The following is a 27048-nucleotide window of genomic DNA, read 5'->3' as shown; positions in this document are numbered from 1 at the left end:
AGGCTCCTCTCCCCCTGGTCTGCAGCATAACTGTGGTGGGGAAATCTCATGAGGGGTGTGGAACCCTCATGAGATCCCACCCCAATTAGGGCTGCTTTGAGAAATTTCCCGGGCTGATTTAAAATCCCAATCCGCCCCTGCTAGCCAGTCAGGATATCAATTGGGCTAACCTTTTTTTTTTTTCAAGCAGCTTGTCACCCTGCTCTTGCCAAACCATATATCACAGCAGCACACAGTTCCAATGTTTCCTGTAGTCTGCTTCAGTTATGTTTCTTGCACTGTTTCAGTATAACTGTCTGTAACACACTAATAATAGAAGCAGTTCTGAAAACTAATATATAATAAAGATCCTAAAAAGAGAGATTGTTTTTAAGATAGACGACCAACTTGATCTAGGAGCTAGACATAAAGATAAACTCCCAACAGATATAAGCAATACTTTTGCAGATTATTTTTTAGAACATCCCATAATGAGTGCCTTAAGAGACAAACCCCAGGAATCCTGCTGGACTCTAGGAACACAAAAAAGAAAACAAAGTTAAAGATTTGAGGAAGAAGGGGTGAGCAAAAGGAGAGAAAAAAGTTACAAGATTTTTTTTCCCCACTTATCTTCTAAAAATTAAATACAACTCCTAAGCAAAGGTCTGAAATTCTTGTCATCCACAGCCCCCAGTATTTTGGATTTATTTGTGGAACTGAACAGATTTGTTAGGACCCTTTGTAGGAAAAAAAATATTTAGCTAAACAACATTTTTGGACAAGGAGAAGATGCTGCACCGAACCTTTTAGACTCAGATAACACTATAGCATTATGAGCCCTGGAACTATTATGGGATGAAAGTAATGAAGGTTCTACTGTGAAAACTGACAGTATACTGCTCCTGAGGAAGGTGTTAGCTAAATCCACCAAAACACAGTATAGTGCTCCTGAGGAAAGTGTTAGCTAAATCCACCAAAACGCAGTATAGTGCTCCTGAGGAAGGTGTTAGCTAAATCCACCAAAACACAGTATAGTGCTCCTGAGGAAAGTGTTAGCTAAATCCACCAAAACGCAGTATAGTGCTCCTGAGGAAAGTGTTAGCTAAATCCACCAAAACGCAGTATAGTGCTCCTGAGGAAAGTGTTAGCTAAATCCACCAAAACGCAGTATAGTGCTCCTGAGGAAGGTGTTAGCTAAATCCACCAAAATGCAGTATAGTGCTCCTGAGGAAAGTGTTAGCTAAATCCACCAAAATGCAGTACAGTGCTCCTGAGGAAGGTGTTAGCTAAATCCACCAAAACGCAGTATAGTGCTCCTGAGGAAAGTGTTAGCCAAATCCACCAAAACCCAGTATAGTGCTCCTGAGGAAAGTGTTAGCTAAATCCACCAAAACGCAGTATAGTGCTCCTGAGGAAAGTGTTAGCTAAATCCACCAAAACGCAGTATAGTGCTCCTGAGGAAAGTGTTAGCTAAATCCACCAAAACGCAGTATAGTGCTCCTGAGGAAGGTGTTAGCTAAATCCACCAAAACGCAGTATAGTGCTCCTGAGGAAAGTGTTAGCTAAATCCACCAAAATGCAGTATAGTGCTCCTGAGGAAAGTGTTAGCTAAATCCACCAAAACGCAGTATAGTGCTCCTGAGGAAAGTGTTAGCTAAATCCACCAAAACGCAGTATAGTGCTCCTGAGGAAGGTGTTAGCTAAATCCACCAAAATGCAGTATAGTGCTCCTGAGGAAAGTGTTAGCTAAATCCACCAAAATGCAGTACAGTGCTCCTGAGGAAGGTGTTAGCTAAATCCACCAAAACGCAGTATAGTGCTCCTGAGGAAAGTGTTAGCCAAATCCACCAAAACCCAGTATAGTGCTCCTGAGGAAAGTGTTAGCTAAATCCACCAAAATGCAGTATAGTGCTCCTGAGGAAAGTGTTAGCTAAATCCACCAAAACGCAGTATAGTGCTCCTGAGGAAGGTGTTAGCTAAATCCACCAAAATGCAGTATAGTGCTCCTGAGGAAAGTGTTAGCTAAATCCACCAAAATGCAGTACAGTGCTCCTGAGGAAGGTGTTAGCTAAATCCACCAAAACGCAGTATAGTGCTCCTGAGGAAAGTGTTAGCCAAATCCACCAAAACCCAGTATAGTGCTCCTGAGGAAAGTGTTAGCTAAATCCACCAAAATGCAGTATAGTGCTCCTGAGGAAAGTGTTAGCTAAATCCACCAAAACGCAGTATAGTGCTCCTGAGGAAGGTGTTAGCTAAATCCACCAAAACGCAGTATAGTGCTCCTGAGGAAAGTGTTAGCTAAATCCACCAAAACCCAGTATAGTGCTCCTGAGGAAAGTGTTAGCTAAATCCACCAAAATGCAGTATAGTGCTCTGAGGAAGGTGTTAGCCAAATACACAAAATATGTTGCGCCTACTCCACCATTGTTCCAGACCAGTTTTCTTATATTGAATCTGTTTCTGCTTTTTCTCAGGTCCAATTTTTTGCCAATTCTATTTTGAAGTTTTCTTTCTAATCTTCACTGGTCTAGCCCTTATTATAAATTATCATTAACAGCAAAATCAACCTGGTTTTGCAGTGTAAATGATTGGCGCTTTAAAAAAAAAAATCCCCGGAGAGCTCCATCCAGAAATAAAAGCAACTCATTTTGCTGACATACAAAAAGTTTATGGGGTAGATTCTCTAAGAATCTCCGCCCCCATTCGCCGCCCATCGCATTTATAATTATCGCATATGCTGTAACATATGCGATAATTATAGCAAAGGACAGCTCTTGCGTTAAGAGCTGTCCTTTGCGGTGAGAGTCGCCGGGTCCCAGCAGGTCCCGGCGGCTACCCCCTCCCTCCCACACCCGGCGCTGCTGCTGCGCCGGGCTCTCCTCCTCCCTGCACCCGGAAGAGGATCAGTGCAGGGAGGAGGTCACAGGTCCGGGCAGCACTGCGCTGTGCTGCCCGGACACAGGTGAGGGGGCGATGCGGGGTGGCGGGGGTCGTTGCGGGGCGGCGGTGGGATGCGGTAGAAGCCCATTGGCTTCTATGGGGCATTGCCAGATTTGTCTGGCGATGCCCCCCGCCGCGTCAACCCGGCGGGGGATGCTTACAGCATCCCAAAATGCGGTAAAAACCCGATAACGGGGTTTTTACCGCATTTCTTGCATAGAGAATCTCCCCCTCTATATGAACAAGAAATGAACAAAAAATCAGGATTATTACTGCATTTACAATCAGCTAATCATATGCAACTCACTACAGCTGGCAACCATCATCATCATCATCATCATCCTCATCATCATCCTCATCATCATTATGGATTAGAACATACCAATAACAAATACTAGAGCTTTTTTTTACAGTCCTGACTTCCTTAGTGTACTCGGTCTATGTTTAGGCTGATTTGTGTATGTGTGTGTGTGTGTGTGTGTGTGTGTGTGTATGTGTGTCTATAAATATTAATGTGAATATGTTATTCAGAAAAAAAACGAATGATATTGTTATGTCTCCACACATCCTGTGATCAGCACAGTTGTTTGTTTCTAGTCTGTTCAAGTGCTTACACATTTTTATTATTTGTTCGCAAGTCGTACAAAAGAAAATTATGGCCCAGTTGACAGACTCTTGGCAGTGGTGTAGAGACTCCGGTTCCAAGCATAGCGCAGCAGCTTGAGAACATTCTGTCTGGTGCGTTGTGTATTTTGAATTGCACAATTTTCAAGAAACTTTTAATTCCAGCTTCTCACCAAAATCTGCACAATGTAAATACAATGTCATTACTTTATTAGCCCCTTTTAGAACAAAACCAATAATTACTTTAATAGCCTTTCATCATAAAAATATAAATCATTTGGATATTCTTAAAGATAAGCATTATGTAAAAATCGAATTATTTCTAAATCAGTATAGCACAATACTTTATTATAGCAATTGTAAAAAAATAAACATATTTTTCATTGTCAAGCTTGTGAACTACATTTAGAACATAATAGCTTGTATTTGTGATTAATGATTTATTTCCATTTATTACTTTCCTTTGCTAGTTTCCTGGTACCCAAGGCAAAAATGACACATAGCTTGGTAAACAAGTAAATTTCTCTCAATTATGGTTTATATATTACCAATGACCGGTGCTGATCCCGATTGCTGCAGCGCACTTCTACCCAGTGAACGGGGTTCCTTATTAGTTCATCGGACTTTCCCCCCCTTGCCATATTAGCTTTCATTTTTCTTTTTATCTCATTTTTTTTTTTTTTTTGCATGGTTCCACATCCGTTTGGAATTTACCTCCTAAACCAACCACCAACCACCTCAATACTTGCTCAATGTATGGATGTGATTTGGGACATTTTTAGAAGGGGTTTGCGATGATAGCATGTGCGAGCTTAAACCAAAAGAAAAGCTATAGGAAGTGTTTATTGGTTTCTATCAAATTTCAATTAGGGTTCTATCATAAACGAGAATATCTGCCACTGTTTTAGACTGTAAAACAGCTGTTATATATGATGGACATCACCATTGGAGTACTCTTGTGGTTTTAATGTATGTGTTTAGTTCCACTTAAAAGAACAATGAATAGAATAAAGGGAAATATTTTCAGCAATATGTTGAGATTGTGATAAGTTCGTAAATGTTTTTATTTTCACGCTCGCCACGCTTCGGGCTTGGTGGCTCGCTGGCCTCCCCTCACTTTATAAAATCAACTTCACGCCGACGTGGATAGTGGGGGTATAAAAAGGTTGGAGGACACATTCCGCCACCGCTCGCCACACTTCGGGGTGGCATTGATACTGGAGGTGACGCTAAACAATGGCATAGGTGCTTTCAATTGTAAGCACCCATCACATGTCATACTAAGCACACATCACATCTCATCCCATCACATCTCATAGTAAGCACCCATCACATCTCATCGCATGGGTGCTTCGAATATGAAATATCGCATCGCATCGCACCTTGTCTATGGTGCCCTGTGATCCCATGCGATATTTCATTGTATAAGCACTCCTGTGCACTTCATATGGACATTGCATCGCATCGCACAGCACTATACACGCTTTGCGATGTGATGCAATGCAATTCCACTACGGAGAATAGCCCAGTACGCTAAATGCGTACTGGGCGCCCTGCCAGGAAACAAGTACCAAAAATATTGTTGTGAATTTTTAGAATATGGGTGACATTTAATAGGATGCGATTTTTAGTCACTTTCCAAAATCGCACTTTATCGCACTTTTTTAAATCAAATTTTTCCCCGGAATATGCATATTTAATGGGATACGAAATCCAGGCAAAAAGGTGCAATAATGTGTGATTTTTAGTCATGAAAATGTGCGATTTTAAGCCATGAAAATGTGCGAATTTGAGGAAATGTGCAATTTTGTGTCATGCCACAGCCGGGAGACATGGAGACGCATAGCTCAGCACTGATTGACTGAAAACGTCTCCATGGAGACACATCGAGCCAATCACGCTAACAGCCTCTATAGTGCTGGGACAACGCTATAGAAGCTGTTAGCAGTGCTGGAGGAAGCCGGCTCACCCCGCTGTCAGTGCGGGGTGAGCTGGCTGTGGAGGAAGGAGGGCAGCGCTGGACCCTGGTTCGGTAAGTATATTGGCGTAAAAGTGAGGTGTGTGTGTAATAAAGTTGTACTTTTCTGTGTATGTGTATAAAGCAATGTTATGTATGAATGATTTAACACTATCAGGCCGGCGTCCAATGACCAGGGACGCCGGTGACAGCCCCGGGCTTTAGCCCTGGATGGGTGAAGCCCTTTATTCGGGGGGGGGGTCCCTTGTCCCCAGGGGCGGGCTGGGTCGGGGGTCAGGGTGCCATCTGCCCCCCAGGCCGCTCTGGCTGGTGTTCTGCGGGCCGTGCCGCCGCGGCCGTGTCCGAGGCCGCCTTACCGGTTTTTTTTTTCACTGCCGGCGGCCATGTTCCTGTGGTCTTTCAAATGATGTCTCCGGCCACAGGAACATGGCCGCAGGCCTCCACGGCTACGTGGAGGAGGGCCCCGGCAGCCTGTTCCCTCTTATCCCCGGCGGCAGTGGCAGAGGCAGGCAGACGCTGGGTGGGGACGTCATGACGACCCACCCACGCGTCTGCAGAGACTGGAGGAAGGCAGGGGCCGCAGGACAAGTCGTGGGGGCCGCTTCAGGAGGCCGCAGAGAGGGGAATTGAAATTCGTGGAGCCTCAGCAGGACAGGATGCGGCAGGGGCGGATTGGGAATAAAAAGCAGCCCGGGAAATATCTTCAAGCAGCCCTAATGGGGGTGCGGCCGTGACGCGTGCCGCAGGCGCGCGCAATTTTTTTTGTTTTGGGCGTGGCCTAGCATTATGGGGGTGTGGCCTATTTCAACAAGGCCACACCCCATTGTTCGCCGCTGTAGGGGCATGGCAAGTGGCTCTCTGAGCTGCTGGCTATGTCCCCAGCCCCTCAGACGCACAGCGTCTATTCTGCAGCCTGTGGGGCTGGGGAAATAGAGACAGGGGGGTGACAGGGAGTCTCCCAACTGCCCCACCACCACCACCACGAGGGGTGAGAGTAGAGTTGTAGGGTGGAAGAGGATGCAGGGAGGGAGGGGGGAATGCAGGGTGGCATAGAATGCTTGGAGGGGAGATGCAGGGTGGCTGAGGACGAATGGAGGTAGGACGTATGCAGGATGGCACAGGACGAAGAGTGTGAGGGGGGCATGGTGGCACAGAATGCAGGGTAGGAGGGGGAATGCAGAGAGGCAGAGGATGCAGGGAGGGGAGTCGCAAAGTGGTGGAGGATGCAGGGAGGGGAGATGCAGAGTGGCGTAGGTTGCATGGTGGCAGAGGATACAGGGAGGGGGGACGCAGGGTGGCATAGCATATGGGGTGACAGAAGGGAGATGCAGAGTGGCATAGGATGTGGGGTGGTGGAAGATTCAGGTAGGGAGGGGGGAAGCAGGGTGGCGGAGGAAGCAGGGTGGGAGGGGGTATGCAGGGTGGTGTATGTGTGTATATATATATATATATATATATATATATATACACACAGTATATATATATATATATATATATATATATATATATATATACACACACACACACACACACACACAATGGTCAAAGTGGAAATTTTGAAGTGGGGGTATGGAAAAATGAAGAATGTTGTTCAGCTCCAGAAAAGGGGGCATGGCCACATAAAAAGGGGGCATGGTCACACAAAGCTAGAGGAGTAGCTTCATCACAATAGGGTGTGGCCATGAATGCCACATACCATACTGAGCCTGGCACATGCACCTCACTTACTGCTGGGGTGGTGCTGGCCTCTATTTGGGGAATGGAGGTGGGTCAGGTGTAGATGGGGTTCTGAAGGCACTCTCTGCAGGCTTGGCTGGGATGTCAGAGGGTCAGTGGGGTATGATGCGGCATCCCTATACTGTAGGACAATGGGAGTGCGCTATGCTGGGGCGACAGGGGTGCAGGGCAGTCGGGGAACACGTTGTACCTGATGGTCAGCTGCCGTTGCCAGCTCCTGCCGGTCACGATGCTGGGCGCTGGCTCCGGCTTGTAGTAGCTCCCCCCCTCTGTTGGCAGCGGCCGTCTCTGGGGCTGCTGACCGGCTTCTCAGGCGGGCCTCCGTCAGTTTGGCTGGTGCCTTCTTCCTGGGCGCCGTCACTAGGCGCACCCGACCCCTCTCCTCTGCTGGGGACGGCGGCTGTCCGTCACCGCCATGTACCGCTGCAGCTTGTTGCGCGGCTTCCTCTCTGCTGGTCACTGCCCGGCAAGCTCCCTCTTGCTCCCCGCACGTCTCCTCTTCTTCCCACGCTGGTCTTTCTTTTTACTTGCTACTTCTCCGCTCTCCTCCATCAATCAGGCTCCTTGATCCGCCCCCTTGTTGAAGAAATGTCCATCAAAGTGATGAGGGGAGAAAAAAAAGTTCAGTGCTCGAAGTGCCGGTATGTCATACTGTGTATACTGTATACCGGCCCACTTTGAGTATGTAATATATATATATATATATATATATATACACACACACACACACACACATATACACATACAAATACATATACACATACAAACACACATACACATTAATTCTGTGGGACAGGCGATTTATCTGAGCCCAGGACAGGCGATTTATCTGAGCCCAGGACACCCCTCCCTCCCCCCTTCCCCAACAAAAAAACCGCGGCACCCTTCCCCCCACCCGTTAAATTCGCGGCACCCCCCCCCACCCGCGAAATTCGCGGCACCCCTCCCCCCACCCGCGAAATTCGCGGCACCCCTCCCCCCCACCTGTGACATTTGTGGGCACCATCCCCCCACCTGTGACATTTGCGGGCACTATGCATGCCACTTTCAGCAGGGGCTGGCTGCTGTAGCTGAGTACAGAAGTACTCACGGTTGATGTCTTTGCAGGAAGCCACTGGAGGAGGAAGGTGCTGCTGAAGGGGATCTGGACACTACCGTACTTGGCAGGAGGAGACAGATGAGCCACTGCAGGGCTCCCGACTGCCGATGCATGTTCTCCTGTCTGCGGAGCTTTCACCCTGTCAGCCGCTGCCAAAGGCCTGCTACTGGGTCACGGCACGTCCCGGTGTTCTTCAGTCAGTGTGCTCTCTGGTGGAGGGGGCGTGGCCACTGCTCTTTATTAGTGAGGATGGTCGGTCGGCCGGCCGGAAAACATGGAGAACGGCCCGACAGAAGAGAGTTTGGACCGGCCCACCGGGAAATGTCCCGGGGTCCCGGTGGGCCAATCCGCCCCTGGGATGCGGTGCCTGAGGGATAAAACAGTAAGTTAACATTAAACACCTAAAACGGCATATCTGCTGTTTCATGTATATTAATAATAATGCAATGACACCACAGGCTGCTCCCCCTGTATAATAATTTGTGTCATGGCATTACTATTAATAATAGTAATGCCATGACACAAATTATTATACAGGGGGAGCAGCCTGTGGTGTCATGGCATTACTTTTATATTATACAGGGGGAGCAGCATGTGGTGTCATTATTATTGTACAGGGGGAGTAGCCTGTGGTGTCATGGCATTATGCCATGACACCACAGGCTGCTCCCTCTGTATAATAATAATGCCATGACACCACAGGCTGCTCCCTCTGTATAATAATAATGCCATGACACCACAGGCTGCTCCCTCTGTATAATAATAATGCAATGACGCCACATGCTGCTCCCCCTGTATAATAATTTGTGTCATGGCATTACAATTGTTATATTATACAGCGGGAGCAGCCTGTGGTGTCTTTGCATTATTATTATACAGCGGGAGCAGCCTGTGGTGTCATTGCATTATTATTATACAGAGGGAGCAGCCAGTGGTGTCATGGCATTACTTTTATATTATACAGGGGGAGCAACCTGTGGTGTCATAATTATTATTGTACAGGGGGAGCAGCCTGTGGTGTCATGGCATTATGCCATGACACCACAGGCTGCTCCCTCTGTATAATAATAATGGCATGACACCACAGGCTGCTCCCCCTGTATAATATAAATGTAATGCCATGGCACCACAGGCTGCTCCCTCTGTATAATAATAATGCAATGACACCACAGGCTGCTCCCCCTGTATAATAACTTGTGTCATGGTATTACTATTATTATATTATACAGCGGGAGCAGCCTGTGGTGTCATTGCATTATTATTATACAGCGGGAGCAGCATGTGGTGTCATTGCATTATTATTATACAGAGAGAGCAGCCAGTGGTGTCATGGTATTACTTTTATATTATACAGTGGGAGGAACCTGTGGTGTCATAATTATTATTGTATAGGGGGAGCAGCCTGTGGTGTCATGGCATTATGCCATGACACCACAGGCTGCTCCCTCTGTCTAATAATAAAGGCATGACACCACAGGCTGCTCCCCCTGTATAATAATAATAATGCCATGACAATAATGCCTGCCTGTGGCAGGGGCGAAGTGGGATGGTGGGAAGCCAGGCAAATTTTCAGTGTGCCATGTCCCGCACCCCTCTCAGTGGCCATTCTCCTACAAAGCCGGGCTGATACATACAAAACCTCGTCTGCCACAATCGGAGCTTCTGCACTTGCGCAAAATCTCAGTTAACCTGGAGCCACATGACAATAATGTGCTAGGCCAGGGGGTAGTGTCACTAGTCCCCCTGCATCATATATTAGGCTTTTAAAAATTTTAATTAAAAACCTGCATTTAACAATGCGCTACTTATGGGCCACTTATGCGCTACTTATGGGCCAGTGCTCTAGACTTGCCCCCAAGGCTAAAAGTTGCCAGCCAGCCCCTGCTTGTCCCCCAGGTACCCCTTCCAAGGCTGACCAGCCACAGTGCTAATGGTACGGCCGGGGAACTTATGTAAAAAGTGCCTCCCGGCTGTGGCATGACACAGCGGGCTGTTGGAGCCCAGTGCTGGTTTCAAAATACAGGGGACACCCAGATTTTTTGTCCCCCTTATTTTTGGAACCAGGACCAGTTCAAGAGTCCGTGGCTGGTTTCAGAAATACGGGAGACCCCTACGCTTTTTGTCCCATGTATTTTTGGAACTAGGCCTGGCTCAATGAGCCCGGGGCTGGTTATGCTCAGGAGGGGGGACCTCACGCCATTTTTTTAATTTTTTTTTTACTTTTACACATTTTTTAAGACAGGACCATGCACAGATCTCAATGATCTGTGGTTCTGGCAAATTCGTCTGTCAGAACCTGGGCCCTTATTTTGATCGGCACGGTACGGCCCGCGTGCGGCCGTACCGCCGATGTTTTTTGTCTGCACATGCGCAGAGGTCATTCTGCGCATGTGCAGCCCCCTTCGCCGCAGACGGATTTCGTCCGCCGCAAAGGGGGCGTATAGGGGCGTGAGGGGCTTCAGCCCCTCATTTCCCTATGTGTACGCCCCGCGTTTCATGGGCGTTCCCATGAAAACGCGGGGCGTATGCATGGTAATGAGGGCATGACGCCCTCATTACCATGACATGGGGGCGGAAAGCTGACGTCGCCGGATGTCAGCTTTCAGCCCCCTTACAAGCTCCCACACGGACGATTGTCCGTGTGGTCTGAGCTTGCGGTAGCTGCCGCGGCGTGCGGGCCTGCCTTCGATGGTCGTCGACCATCGAAGGCAGGGGGCAGCTCCCACCATGGTGGAGGCGTAGCCTCCACCATTTTTGTGCGGATCGCCAGCCGTCCGTGTATGGACGGCCGTGGCGATCCGTCCGGTGGGCGGCCCTTGGTTTGTGCGGTCGGAGCCCCGTGTGCGGCTCTGACCGCACCAACCAGAATAAGGGCCTTGGTCTGCATGTGTGGGATTTTTTTGTAACATTTTCCCGTTTTTGCATCACATTAAATATGCGATTTGTATACTTTATAATGGGAAAACATCTGGATGCGAGTTCCAGAGTTACTAAAAAAATCACACCTTCAGAATGTGCGAATTCACAGCAAAATGTACGTTTTTGCTGCTTTCTGCATCTCATTAAATATGCGATTTTAGAAAAACGTGCGATTTCGGCCGTTTTTGCCAAAAAATTTGCAAAAGAACAGTTTTCGCATCTCATTAAATGTCACCCCAAGTATCTGTTTATCAATTAAATCTATAAATCTAATTAAATACTGGACGAAATCCAATATAAGAAACTGTTACTGCCACTTGTTGGTGCTCATACTGGCCAGTTTTCAATGCTCCCAATTCACCGGGGTTTTTTCGGCAAATCGGGCTGTTTTCACTCCTTTGTTTGTCCTTGTTTTCACGCCAATTCTATGTTTCATCCTGCTGTAATTCGCTGGTGTATTTCAATGGGGTTTTCACTGGGAATCGCCGAGAGTGTATTCAATGCTAGGATGAAGAACTGCTTTCAGCATGATTTTCGCCATGATTCACCATTTTGCATTCAACTTCTTTTTAAGGTGAACTTGAAAGTGATCTTTTAAAATAAAGGGGTTTTTTTGTGTGTCAAATAATCAGTAATTTTATTCTGTGAAGGGGCATGCTATTTTTATTCATGCAGCAATCAATATTTAATAAAAAAATTTTTTACACATTCGCCAGCAGGGGCGGGGAGCCGCTCATTAAATATTCACTGCACACTGGTCCTGCTCATTACATATGCACGATTGGGACCAGTGCAGCGGCTCCCTCCACAGTGCCTTCTGCCAGCTCTCCTGGGGGGGAAGCTTGTGCTGCCTGTGTCCCTGGGAGCCCTCCTCCCCCCCCCCACACACATTCCGGCACAAGCAGGGAGGCTTCCATCTCCCTGTCTGCCGCCTTCCCCGACTCCCTGCGGGTTAAAAATTGCCTTCAGCGGCAGCGAGTCCCTGCGGCGTTCAATAGGGTGACAAGGAATGCTCCAGCCCTCCGGAAGAAGATTCGCTGCACATGCCGAAAAAAAGGCATTGAATACTGCCCATAGAATTAAAGCTCCAAGTTTTGTGTAAATATGCATTTCTGTACTGTGTATGTGTATCCAAATGTATAAGTAGTACTACTTTTATATGTATATGGGTTTCTACATAATGCTAAAGCAGCAAAGCATAAATGAGTACTTTTCATGTAACAACAGAACAAATAGATACAGACTCATAAGCAAATATACTTTTTAGGAGGTGTATCTTTAGCAGGTGCTGTAAAACTGAGATATTCTATGTAAAAATGAGCAGTATTATCTCACATATCTGCCAGGACTGCATTAACCATCTGGGGGGTTATTCTGTTTGATTTGCAATACTGCGAATTCATAGCCCTGTGAGTCCACCAAACCCCACCTTGCGAATGGTTGGCTGCCGCCACCCATTCGCAAGCGCAATTCGCACGAATGGATGTTACACAGTAACATCCATTTGCAGGTCAGGGGGATCCACTCACATCTTTCGATGGTCGCCGACCATTGAAAGATCTGTAAGGTGCACGCATATGTAAGGTTGCTCTGAGCTACCTTACATATGCATGCATGCTTGGAAGGAAATGGGCGGGCAGCTGAGATGCGGTGATGTCAGCTACCTGCCACCTGCATCATGGCCTCATTAGCATGAGAACGCCCAGAGTTCTCATGGGAATGCCCATGAAATGCTGGGTGTTCTGATATGCTAATGGGACGCCCGCCACCCCTCTCCGCGCCCCGCTTGCTGTTCTGGGTGCGTGCACCCGGCAGACAGTCTGTTTGACGTGGGAATGTGCATTCACAGTTAAACAACATCGGTCCCCGCACGAACGCAGCCCTGAATAAGGCATCTGTTACTTTGGAAAATGCCACGATGGATCAGTCCAGCACCCAGTGAGACAGGGGCTGTCCGAACAGCTCATGCCACAAGGCCAGGCAGCCTTTGCTCATGGTTCATCGCCTTGAGATGTGGCCATACCTCCCTTCTGATGAATGCACACAGGATGGTGCCAGAGCTGTCTTACAGTCCCTGTCAGTCCCTTTACTTCGCTATGGCAATTTCACTCCCCCCATACAGTATGTTACAAGTCCTTAAAACACTAAAATTGTATCTATATTATACCAGGCATCTGCTTTACTTCATTGACATTTTCAATTTGGGCGACCATAATATATATATATATATATATATATATATATATATATATATATATATATATATATATATATATATATTTATACTGTCCATACAGTTATTTTGTAGAATGCATATTAAATATGTATGAATATTTTCCCCTCATTTCCCTCATGGTCCAGATGTATCAAGCTTCAAAAAGCTATAAAGTGGAGAGTTATAAACAACCAGCCAATCAGCTACTACCTGCCATTTTTTTAAACCCAGCCTGTAACATAACAGTTAGGAGCTGATTGGATGTCTGTTTATCACTCCCCATTTTATCACTTTTGGAAGTTCGATGCATCTGGCCTTTAGCATGTCTGCAATACCACCATTGGGGAATTAAATCAAAATTGAATCAAGCACAACATACTCTGTTCCTTTCTTATTGAAGTAACCTGGGCAGAAATCATTAAATTATTTAAAATATGTAATTTGGCATAAGATATTGCAACTGAATAATAATAAGAATGAAGTTTGAGAGCAGAGCATTGCGTACCTGACTGAATAGTTCACGTTAGGTACAGGCTATGTATACATGAACATTTATCATGTGGTTTGAAGGAGCCTGACAATCGTATGCCCTCAAGACAATTCCAAAAACATGAGAAAAAACAAGGGGAATTGTATATAGACAGGATTTCTACTATTGACATGAATGTTTACTACTCCAAAAAAGTGCTATTATTTTGCTATATCATCTATCTTTAATGCATATTGTGATGCAACTACATTAAGAATATCTTTGCATATATGAACTCCAAGATAATATACAACTTGAAATTGTTGAATTGCATTTTGATAAATTAGAATGATCCGTCAAGGAGGGATTTGTGTTCATGGAACACTGGGCGGACTTAACGGTCATGCGCCATCTTTTTTGCCGTGATGGATTGCACCTGAACGAGGAGGGGCTGCAGTGCTGGGGGGAAGGATGGTTAGAGGGTTGGAGGAGATTTTAAAGTAGGTGATGGGGGTTGGGGGTAGCTAGATACTATGGGACCCGTAGTGAGAATAGTAGGATTGGGGTCAAGAATCAATATGGAGGAGGAGGAGGGGGGGAGGACATAGTTACAGGCAATGTCTGGGGTACTAATAAGGGCAATATCGTGGGTAATTCCCAGGGTGCTCCAGGAATATTATGTAATAACAGTAATCTTACCTCATTACAGCTCTTAGGTACAGATGACCTTAGGGTATGGGAAGGAGTAAACTACATAGGAAGAAGTTTCAAAACTGTAAATAGGTCGGGCAGTGGGCATGGTGGGGAGGGCTGTAGAGAGTCTACTGAGGGGGAGGTGGGTACGAGGAACTTAGTAAGGAATACAAATAAGTCCAGAGGAGAAATTAAACACAATGTTAGGGACGCAAATAAAAATAAACATAAATTAAAATGCCTACTGGCTAATGCAAGAAGCTTAGCAGGTAAAATCGGGGAACTAGAAAATGGAGTCACTAGGGACAATTATGACATTATTGGTATTACAGAAACATGGTGTAACGAGTCGCACAACTGGGCATTAAGCATGGAGGGATATACACTCTACAAAAAAGATAGGGAAAATAGAAAGGGCGGGGGTGTGTGCCTACATGTAAAAAAATTTGACATCGTGTGAGAAAGAAATGAGCACAGGTACAGAGGAAGATTACACGGAGGCCATGTGGGCAGGGATAACCGACAATAACAAAAAACCTAATAATAAAATCTTAATAGGGGTATGCTATAGACCGCCGAACATAAACGAAAGCGACGAGTATCTTCTTTTAAACCAAATCAAACAATCATCAGATTATGGTCAGGTATTAATTATGGGGGATTTTATTTGACCTGATATTGATTGGAAAAACGAAACATGTAAAACAGCAAGAAGCAGTGGGTTCCTAAGCTTACTTAAAGACCAGTTTATCACACAAACGGTAGAAGTTCTAACTCATAATAAGGCATTATTGGATATGGTAATAACAAATAACATAGATCAAAAGTAATTGAACATCGGGGGTACAGTGACCACAATATGGTTTCACTGGAAATCAACTTCAGTAAATTACTTCATAAAGGATTGGCAAAAATACTAAACTTCAGAAAAACTAACTTCGAATTATTCAGAGAAGGCCTAAAAAGAATTGTGTGGGAAACGGTTTTTGAGGGGAAAAATGCTGAGGAAATGTGGGATACTCTAAAAAATTTACTTGAATCATTAACTATTAAATAAATAAGGGTAAATTCAATAAAAAGAAGCCACCATGGTTGGACAAAAAAGTTAGGTCAGCAATCAACAATAAAACAAGAGCATTTAAATTATATAAAAATAACAATGGTACTAATGGAATTAAGGGAGGAATTAGCTTCCCCTCTACATTATATCTTTGATAATTCACTATCATCAGGAAAGGTACCAAAAGACTGGAGAATAGCAGAGGTAGTGCCATTATTCAAAAAAGGAAAAAGTAGGAACTGTCAAACATCCTTTTTTCTGCTAGACAGGAATCTAGGACGCGAGGGCACGAGTTTAGATTAGAAGAAAAAAGATTTTGTTCACCTAGAAGAAAAAATTGCTTTACTGACTGTAACAGTCAAACTTTGGAACTCTCTTCCTGGAGAAGTGGTGTCAGCAGACACTATAAATACGTTTAAAAATAAGGTTGGATAAACATTTATCGGTTAAAAACATCCACGGGTATGAATAAGTAACATAATCTGTCTTTAAAATATCAGAACATACTATACAACAAGGGATAAACTATTATAAACATAGGTAAGGAAATAGGTTGGTGCTAGCGCTCTGGGGTTGCCGTAGGGGGTGGGTAATGTTTAAGAGTCACTGATGGTGTACTCTTGGCAGGTAGGCAAAAACTGTAGGCTGGGTGTTGGGAGAAGGTAGTAGAGGGCCGGTGTGGTCTGTAGACCTTAAGTAACCTGTCCCTCGAAGAGTGTTCTTTATATCAGGGGGACTTGAGGCTGGGAGTTCTGAGTATGAGTTGCTTGCTTCTGGGCTGTGGTGTTGGTACCTCAGATGCAAGGAGGATGTGTCAGATTAAATCAGATAACAGAATGGTTGCTGCTGTAGCAACTTACCCTTAGGTCTTGTTGAATCAGCATGCACTCCTGTCCTGGATGTTTCCTGGTGAGGCGATCGGACGGCAGGAGGAAATGAATCAATGATGAAGCTAGTGCTTAAAGTATAGCACAATTTATTGTAAAAGCAAAAAGCAATATACAATTGAAAAAAGCTGGTGTACCAAACGCGTTTCATCCCATAAAGGGACTTTTTCAATGGTGGGGAGTGTGGTGTCGCTGGCCCGGTATTTATACTAGTGAGACTGGCGTTGATTACAGCGTTTGTGATGCGGCCGTCACTGCGCATGTGCAGGTGTCCGGCGATAGAGCCCGAAGTGTAATCCTTGTAAGGACGGGGACGGCGCCTGTGCCGTAATCTGTTTGTGAAAGGGTTGGCAGGGGGGTGATGCCGGCTGGGGATACGTAATGGTTGGCGGAAGTGCGTCGGGGTGTGACGCCGGATGATCCGACGTGCTGATTGGTGGGGTTGCGTATGGTCTCTATGTGTGTAGTCTGTTAATAGGCTAATCCCGCTATGCTGTGATTGGAGGGGTGAAGGGGGCTCGCTTCCACTCAATCATGATGTGATTGAAGTGGTAGTGTGGGCTAGTGTTGTAAGGATGAGCTCGTTGCCGGCATAGGTGACAGCGGAGTTGAAGCTGTAACCTATGAGCACGAGAGGGGAGATAAATGGAGCGGTAACAAGTAGAGATAATCTAATAGGTATAGAGATGGGATGGGAGAATAAGGTATGAAAAATAGGGGTTATTATTAGTTATATTAGAGATGGACATTGTAATGGTCCTGTATAGACGAGGAGTGGGTAAATCTCGAACATGAAATGGATTTAAATGGTTGCACGGGAATAAGTGGATATTTAAATAAATCAGATTTAATGGATGGATTTTAATGTATAAAGTAGAAACTTTAAAAATTATATACCGAATGTGTGGATATGGGAAAGGAGGTACAGGGCAGGCTGGGACTGGGGGGGGGGGGGGGGGGGGGAGGAAGGAGACTAAAAATGGGTGGGGAGGAAAGGAAATAAAGGAAAAAAAAAAAAACATGGGGGGGGAGGGGGGAGGGGTGGAGAGCGGCCTTACGGGGGGGGATGTTGATGGTAGGTGTGGATGGATGGTATAGATTCCATAAGATGCTGTGGGCTTGGTGGGAATAGGGTAATTAGTGGACTGAGGAACTGTACTTGAAAGGTTGAGGGGAGCATCAGAAAGGATATAGCAGAGGATTGCCAGTGGTGCAAGCCATAATGGATCAATGACATGGCGGAAAGAAAGGGGGGGGGGTTTATGCCATATGAGTGGTGTCTAGACCGGTTTTCAACAGTTTAGGTAAAATCTCTAAAGGATTCTAAAGAAGTCTGAACCTGGTGATTGTTGATTGGTGGTTATGGCCACCAATTGTTGGTGAGAGATAATGTCTTAAAGTTTCTGGTTAATTGTTTGTAACCTTATGGGTCTATATTAAGACCTGATGGGTGGAGGGTTTGTAGGTCAAAAATCCATTTGCTCTCGACGCGGTTTATCCTCTTGATGTGGTCTCCCCCACGCCAAAAGGGTACAGTTTGGTCGATAGCCATGAATTTAAGTCCTTGTGGGTTGCAGTTGTGTTTTACTCGAAAGTGTTCGGAAACACTGTGCTTCTGTAGTCCTTTCCTAATGTTGCGAATGTGTTCGCTAATCCTGACATGTAGTTTGCGTATTGTACGGCCTACATATTGTTGCTTGCATGGGCATTCGAGTAAATAAATGGTGTTCTTAGTGTCACACATCAGTGTTTTTTTGACGGTGAATTCTTCTTGTGTTTGATTGGATTGGAAGGTCTTGGTTGGTTTTGTTTGTTTATACTGTAAGGTGTTACATCCCTGACATTTGCCACAATAGAAAAAACCCTGGCTAATCCCTTGTCCCTCCAGAGTGGTTTGTGTTGAGGTGTTGGTGCTGTCAAGGTGATTTTTTACTAATTTTTGTCTTACATCTTTGCTTTCCTAAAAACAATGTCTGGCTTGGGTGGCAGAATGGTTTTTAATTTTTCATCCAAGTGTAGTAAGTGCCAGTGTTTGTGCATGATGGATTTGATTTTAGGAGCTAGGTCTGAATACCCAGTGATGAATAAGACTTTGTCATTTGTGGTCTCTGGTGGTTTAGTTTTGTATTTAAGCAATTCGTGTCTGGGTTTTTGTTTCAGTTCCTGAAATGCTTTGTCAACCTGTGTTTTGTTGTAGCGTTTTTCGAGAAATTGTTTTTGGAGGTCTTGTCCCTGTTCTACATAGTCTGATAGGTTAGAACAATTTCGTCTAATGCGGGTAAACTGACTATGTGGGATGCTAGAGATCCAGCTGGGGTGATGGTTACTGTCTGCCCTGATGTAACTATTAACGTCTACTTGTTTTTGAAATGTTTTAGTCTGTAGTTGGTTGTTTCTGATGCTGATGTCTAAATCAAGGAATTCTACACGGGTGCGGCTGTAGTTGGTGGTGAACCGGAGATTTTTGGAGTTATTGTTGATGTGTGCAAGAAATGTGTTGAGGGATGATTCGTCACCGCTCCAAATGAAGAGCACATCATCTATGTAACGTACCCAGAGGACCAAGTTTGCCTCCAGCCGTGCCCAGATGTTCAAATCTTCCCAATGGCTCATGAAAAGATTAGCATAGCTGGGGGCAAACTTGGTCCCCATAGCTGTTCCATGTTTCTGCAGGTAAAAATCCCCCTCGAACCACATGTAATTGTGTCCGAGGATGAAATTGATCCCTTGTATTATGAAGGACGCCTGTGTTTTGTGTAGTGTGGAGTCTTGTTCTAGAAAGTATTGTATGCTCTCTAAACCTTGTTGGTGATCTATGGAGGTATAAAGTGAGGTGACGTCACTGGTTGCTAGGAAATAGTGTTCCTGCCAGTCTATTGTGTTTAGGATGTTGAGTACCTGTGTGGTGTCTCTGAGGAAAGCTTTCTGTTTGGTCACATGCTGCTGTAAGAATCGATCAATGTATTCTGATAGGGGTGCTGTGAGACAGTCGATGCCTGACACGATGGGCCTGCCTGGGGGTCTGGTGGGGTTCTTGTGGACCTTAGGAAGGTAATAAAAGACTGGTGTCACTGGGTTGGGTGTGTTAAGGAAATTGTATTCTGTTTTGGTTAAAATGCCTGATGTCTTGCCCTGATTGAGTAATTCTGTGAGTTCTTTCTTGAATTGTGGTAATGGGTCATGTTTTAATTTTGTGTATGTATTGGTGTCTCCCAGAATGTTTGTAGCTTCAATGATGTAGTCCTGTTTGTCCAATATGACAATCCCTCCCCCCTTATCAGCTGGTTTGATGACTATTGTGGGGTTAGTGCTTAGATTGTTCATGGCTCTGGTTTCGGCTTTTGTCATGTTTTGTTTGTTGCGTGGCGGTGGATTAAGTGTCTTTATATCCCTGATAACCGCTTCCTCAAATGTTTGAACATGGTTGCCTTTTAGGTAACTTGGGTTAAATGTGGAAGGCGGTTTTAATGTGGTGTGTTGAAAACCATTGGGGGGGGTCTGGGGGTTAAGGTTATGGTTTTTACCCATGAAATATTTTTTAAGTGCCAGTTTTCTGGTAAAGTTTTTGATGTCCAAGTAAGTGTCGAATTTGCTTAGTTTATTGTTGGGGGCGAATTTTAATCCTTTGTTGAGTACGTTTATTTCTGGTGTGGTGAGTTGATGACTGCTTAAGTTGAAGATCCCTGTAGGTTTGTTTGTGTCTATTTTGTTGGTGTCATGTGTTTTTTGTGTTCCTGAGTGTTTGTTGTGTCCTCCTCTGCATCCTCTCCTCTGTCGCTGTGTTTTCTTTTGTTTGTTCTTATGATTTGAGGGGGTGCATATTTGCCTAGCTCTAAAAAATGATCTCCCCATGCTGGTGATTTTGTGTCAATGGGGGGATTCTGAACAGTGGGGGCTGTTTCCTGTACAAGGGGTGATGTTTCTTTTGTGGTGGATCGTAAGGTGACTTTTGTAAAGTCGATCCACCCTTGCTCAAATGATTGTCTTGCTATATCTGTGTATGTGTTGGGTAGGTCGTCTTGATCATCTATTGTGTAGATGGAAAAACTGTCAGTGTCTGCCTCGCTGTGAATGGACAGTTCTAACAGTTCTGGTGTAGTAGGTACCGTGGCACGTCGGATCAGCACGTCGGATCATCCGGCGTCACACCCCGACGCACTTCCGCCAACCATTACGTATCCCCAGCCGGCATCACCCCCCTGCCAACCCTTTCACAAACAGATTACGGCACAGGCGCCGTCCCCGTCCTTACAAGGATTACACTTCGGGCTCTATCGCCGGACACCTGCACATGCGCAGTGACGGCCGCATCACAAACGCTGTAATCAACGCCAGTCTCACTAGTATAAATACCGGGCCAGCGACACCACACTCCCCACCATTGAAAAAGTCCCTTTATGGGATGAAACGCGTTTGGTACACCAGCTTTTTTCAATTATATATTGCTTTTTGCTTTTACAATAAATTGTGCTATACTTTAAGCACTAGCTTCATCATTGATTCATTTCCTCCTGCCGTCCGATCGCCTCACCAGGAAACATCCAGGACAGGAGTGCATGCTGATTCAACAAGACCTAAGGGTAAGTTGCTACAGCAGCAACCATTCTGTTATCTGATTTAATCTGACACATCCTCCTTGCATCTGAGGTACCAACACCACAGCCCAGAAGCAAGCAACTCATACTCAGAACTCCCAGCCTCAAGTCCCCCTGATATAAAGAACACTCTTCGAGGGACAGGTTACTTAAGGTCTACAGACCACACCGGCCCTCTACTACCTTCTCCCAACACCCAGCCTACAGTTTTTGCCTACCTGCCAAGAGTACACCATCAGTGACTCTTAAACATTACCCACCCCCTACGGCAACCCCAGAGCGCTAGCACCAACCTATTTCCTTACCTATTCTCATTTAGGGGGTAACAGGACTCCCCCCTACAGGTGCGAGCTGCTAAGGGTTAGCCTCTCCCTTATTCTGAGCGCTGTACAAACAATATCTACTAACTATTATAAACATAGGTTGAACTAGATGGACGCAAGTCTTTATTCAGCCTCACCTACTATGTAACTATGTCAATGATCCGTCACGGATCCCTCCCAGCATGCCCCGGATCCCTCCCAGCATGCGCAGATGGATTCCCGGGTCTCAAACCCGGAAGTCCAGCACCGTGGCCGCATCGCAAGGGACAGCTCTTATCGCAAGGTTATATACATTGTACTTGTCCTATATTGTCACTGTGTTCTTGTTTTGCATATTTGTTTATGTACTCTACAATTGGATGCTGCAGAATCGTTGTGGGGCCATATAAATGAAGAATAATAATTATAATATGCACTTATGGCTGTGGCCAAACAGTTAACCCAGATCCACCTGTAAGAAGTACATGTTGTTTATACAGACATACCACGCTGATGGAGGAGACCGGCATTCCCTGGAGAGTCCAGGAATAAATGAGCCAGTTTTCCCTGCCTTTCTCATCTCTGTCTATTACTCTTCCCTGTGACCTGCACTTGACCTATTAGAGATTTACTCTGTAGAGACTTCGGTCCACCCAGCCACAGCCAAGACCACTCATTCTGTGCTGAGATTCAAACACTTTTCAGACTAGTACACAGTGCAACAGTGCCGATGAGTGATGACAAAACATAAAACTAATTATTTGTACTACGCATCTGCATATGATGTATTTGAGGTGCATACAAGACCCTACACCAACCACTAGGATATGCCTTTGTACATGAGCATATTATAACTTTTCTGTTCTATATATAATCTTTGATGACTATTAGCAGATTTTACCTAGACAATAAAAGTGGTTTTGTGCAGATGTTTATAAGGGATATGGTTATCATCTTGGGGGTCACAATTCCAGCACTCATTATACTGGCACCAGCATCCAAACTGTCCTCACAGGACCGGAGCCGGAACTCTGAAGACATCAGGATCTCGACAATGGAATACCGACAGTAGGGGGGCTCGGGGAAGCGGGGTTTTGGTGTAAGCACTAGTGGAGGACATAGGGTTAGGCTGCAGGGAGGGGAAGGTTAGGGATAGGCTGCGGGACAGATGTGTTAGGTTTACGCACCTACAGGGTTGGGGGTATGGTTAGGCTTTTAGATCAGGGGGGTTAGATTTAGACGGCAGGGTGTGGGGTTAAGATTAGGCACTAGAAAGGAGGGTTAGGTTCAGTCTGTGAAGGAGGGAGGGTTAGGCTGCTGGAAGGGAGGGTTAGAGGGGTAGGGATGAGGATTAGAGTGCCTTTTGAGCCCCTGATGGCATTTTCAACATCGTTATGCCGGGGTTAGCATTATGACCTCCATGTATGTACTGTATACTTCAGTTTGTAATTGAACAGTATAAAACCATTATTCCTGTACAAACACCATTAGGCCCGCTGCTTCTGCACTAAACAACTGTAGATTTGCTTTCCAAATGTGTTTTTCGGAAGCAGCCCACATGCAGAGGGGTGTAGTATGATGAGATATTGTCGACATTTTTTACTATGCTTGCATGAGAATATCAGCATGATCATAATGCAGACGCTGACCATGTAAACATTAATGAAATGTCTACATACTGTCCTTGGCGGCCCAGCGAAGACTTATCTGCTCCATGTAACAAATCCAGCTGCTCTTTCAGGTCCCAGCGGTCATGTGACCTTCACTAATGGGTCAGATCTGTAAGTATTTGTGCCCTATCCTTAACCCTACCCCAGTTATAATGTTTAGATTGTTAACGTGCTGACAGGCAATGTGTCGGCATGTGAAAATGTTAACAGGAGAAATTTCAACAATGTCGACATTAGTTATAGGCTGTGGGCAGAAGGGTTAGGCTTCAAGGGTATTTTAGTATTCCTGGTAGGTATTAGGATTAGGGAAAGATGATAAATATTTACCTGAAAACCAGAGGATCAGAGGTCTGACCCAGAAGTGACAGTCCGTACAGGCGTTCCCATGAAAATGCTGGGCGTTCCCATGGTAATAAGGTCCAATATTTCAGAATAAGGTCAAATATGTCAACACTCCATCCTCCTACATATTCTCAACATGTCAAACCACACCCTAGTTCTGTATATTGCTCATTGTTTGGGTAAATTTTTGAACAGTAATTGAACTTAAATTTAAATTAAATTTACGATATTGTACGGTAAATTCACTACCATACAACCCTATGGAAAAATCGCATCCGATGTTTCGCATGCAAAACATCGGATGCAAAACATTGGATGTGATGCAATTATCAGATGCCATGGAACCCGATATTGTATAGTAAAATCAGTTCCATACAACCGTATGGAAAAATCGCATCACATCCGATGTTTCACATGCAAAACATCGGATGTAAAACATCGGATGTGATTATCGGATGCCATGGCACCCGATATTGTATAGTAAAGTCACTAATATAGAACCCTATGGAAAAATTGCATCGCATCCGAAACATCGGATGCAATGCGATTATCGGATGCCATGGCACCCAATATTGTATAGCAAATTCACTAACATAGAGCCCTATGGAAAAAATCGCATCGCATCGCATGCAAAACATCGGATGCGATGAGATTTGCCTACGCAGAATAGCCCACTAAGCTATTTGCTAACATTTAAGTACCGAGAATAATATTATTTATTAAATACTGATTAAGGGACAATGTTATCTTTTTTACTAATGGGACAATAAAAGTCTTTATGATAACAATTAGTATTTTATTATGTGACTGCCATTTATATATTGGTAATATAATAATGATTGCCCACATTAGTAATCAATAAAAAGTGCCCCAATAATCTAGTAAAGTATTGCTACCTTTTATTACATATTTATTTTTCCTCCAGACAATATATTTATTAAGTAATATTGCCCCCATGGTATAAATAATAATGTTTGTTGTTTCATTAGCAGCATATAAATGCGTACAAAAAGGGGGTGGGGTCACAGCTCATAGGGGCGGGTTCACGGCTCATGGGGTAGTCATGGGTCTACGCCCTCATAGTAAATGTATCTATTTTTGTGCTGCTTTTGCCAATTGAAAAACTGCTACACATATCCCAATGTTTTATTAGTATAAAGAGGCAACTGGATGACGGTGTTAAGTTATAGTTACAAAGGCAAAAATAGAAGGGTGGAGTGCTGGCGCTCAGGGGTTTTTTGTGGTTGGTTCGGTATATTGTCAAATACTGGGAGCTAAAACTGTGGGCTGGGTGTTCTGCTGGTGGAAACAGGGGGCAATAACTGTGGGCTGGGTGTTGGTGTTGAAACTGGGAGCAATAACTGTTGGCTGGGTGTTGAAGATGACAGTGACGGGAAGGCGATCTTTGACTAGATGATTGCAAAAGTTATAGTTAGAAGTCACTGAGATACAGTATATACAGTAATACCCACTAACACTAACTGACTAACTGCATAGCAGCCATCTTGTCCCATGACATCATTATGACATCACAAATGCTCTGACAGAGGACATTCTAACGGCATCAGGAGAGGAAGCTGATTTTATCTCTTGCACTTCAACTCTAACATTTTGGACGTTACCTATTAATATAACTGATATTATGGGCTGCATGTGCAGTAAACTGTGCATCCCTGCACCCAGCAGGAAGGTAAGTGCGCCGTTATATTTATGGATTGTACTTTGTAGATACAGAGAATTATCATAGGCCGCCATTGGGGGAGCTCAGCCGATATTGGGAGTTTCTGGGCATATATGGTGGTGATTTGTGCAGTTCTGTAGCCTAAATACTAGGGGGATAGGTATATTGTATTGTTATTCTCTATGTGCACACATTTCCACTCTAACTTAAGTTGTTTTTTTCATGTATTGAACATCCATGTAACAAAAAGGGTAATGCTGCTCTTCAACTCTATGGGGGGAATTCAAGTGTTTTTAATGCCGGTGACCACTTTATGGTTCATTATTGTTATGTAGTATTAGTGGCACATGGGTAGGTGATGCTCCTGTATGTAGTATTAGGGGTACATGGGTAGGTGGTGCTCCCTGTATGTAGCATTAGGGGTACATGGTAGGGGGATGCACCTTCTCCTTTGCACTGTATAGGTGACCCAGGGTCCTGCTCATGAGGACCTTCTAGTAACAATCATATAGGGACACATAGTGGTATGGGGGTACAGTGCATACGGGTGTCTCAGTAACATGGGCACAGCGCAGTAACATGGGCACAGACTCATTTACCAGAACAATGGGGATTTATTACGCTCCCCCAGGTCCTCCCCAGCACGGGGCCAGAGATGTAATACTTACACCATTACGTACATCTCCTATACCCTCCCCTGCACAATTCCCAGGCAGCAGTGTCTTATAATGTGGGCATGTTGTGTAGTAACACTCGCATTTCACCATTAGCCTTACAGGCTCTCACATTATCAGTACTGAAGTGTCCATCTCCCCCCCCCCCCCCCCCCCCCTTGCTGGACTTTGTGGTTCTGCAGGACTTCTACTGCTGTCGTACATCTAGGTTCCCCCTGGAGACCCCCTCTCACCTTTTTTTGGCTCCCTGCAGTGTGCGCTTTTCTCCTGCCAGTAGCTACCTCCTGCCTGACTAACTGCCACTAACGGCGCATGCCACTTGGTGACCAGTGTTGCCAGATCATCATTTTAATGAGAGTATATATTAATTACACAGGTCCCAGGTGTCAGAGATCATGCCAACTGTCATTATGTCCGATGAGTAGTCAAGTTTAGCCCCAGAACCTGTGTTAAAAATATCTTGATTGCTCATTGGATGTAATGACAGTTGGGACTTGAGTAATTCATATGTGCGCTTATTAAAGGGATGATCTGGCACCCCTGCTGGTGACCCTCATACCAGGGGAAACGCAGGATGTAAGATGGGGGTTTCTACCAACATGACCCATTCCAGGAGGGACACAATGCTCTGCTCCTGCGCTTCCCTCTGATATTATAATTGCTGCCACCTGTGTTGAACTAGTTACTTGTTAAGGTGATAGCAATCCTAAAATAAGTAGGCATGGCCAACAACCATCGATGATTCATAGTCATTTCTGGCTGATGTTGAATAAAACATTTTTGCCATCAATAAGGGAGGCTCAGATGTCTGCCTTCATCGATGGTGCAACATAACACCTGTGATGCCCTGCCCCTGGAACTGATTGGCCCATGAGCCAGTCTGTCACATAAAAGGGATGACCATCAATTGGCGAAGCCACAATTTCACTCTGTAGATGGCTACCATCGATGACTACATGCAATATCACCATCGATGGCAACCACACCGATGGTCATCCCTAATTAGGAAAAAAGTCCTAGAAAACTAGAAAAGAGCATTTTGTCCATTCTGGAGTAAGTCAAGTTGGAAGGTAAGTAATATTTTATATATCACAGAAAGGATAATTGGTAATGGTCTGCGCTCACACGGACCAGCTGCTAGAGATCACACAAAGAAGGGCTACCAAACCCAAAAACACACATAG

The 27048-nt window shown here is 45.0% G+C and overlaps 1 long non-coding RNA gene across 1 annotated transcript; it reads right to left on the bottom strand.

The window, feature by feature from the left end:
• Window positions 1-3484: 3484 nt before the first annotated feature.
• Window positions 3485-26161, bottom strand: LOC146079492 (uncharacterized). The gene is made up of 4 exons (XR_014474564.1): window positions 26098-26161; window positions 8349-8724; window positions 7449-7834; window positions 3485-3722 (listed from the first exon to the last, which is right to left on the bottom strand). It is a non-coding gene; the product is annotated as an uncharacterized LOC146079492 (long non-coding RNA).
• Between the last annotated feature and the right edge of the window lie 887 nt (window positions 26162-27048).

Source organism: Crinia signifera, chromosome 5 (genome assembly GCF_055691185.1).
Source record: "Crinia signifera chromosome 5, ASM5569118v1, whole genome shotgun sequence".
In the NCBI taxonomy this organism is placed as follows: Eukaryota; Metazoa; Chordata; class Amphibia; order Anura; family Myobatrachidae; genus Crinia; species Crinia signifera.
Note: the sequence above shows the minus strand (reverse complement) of the source record. Positions and strands in the feature narration are given on the sequence as shown.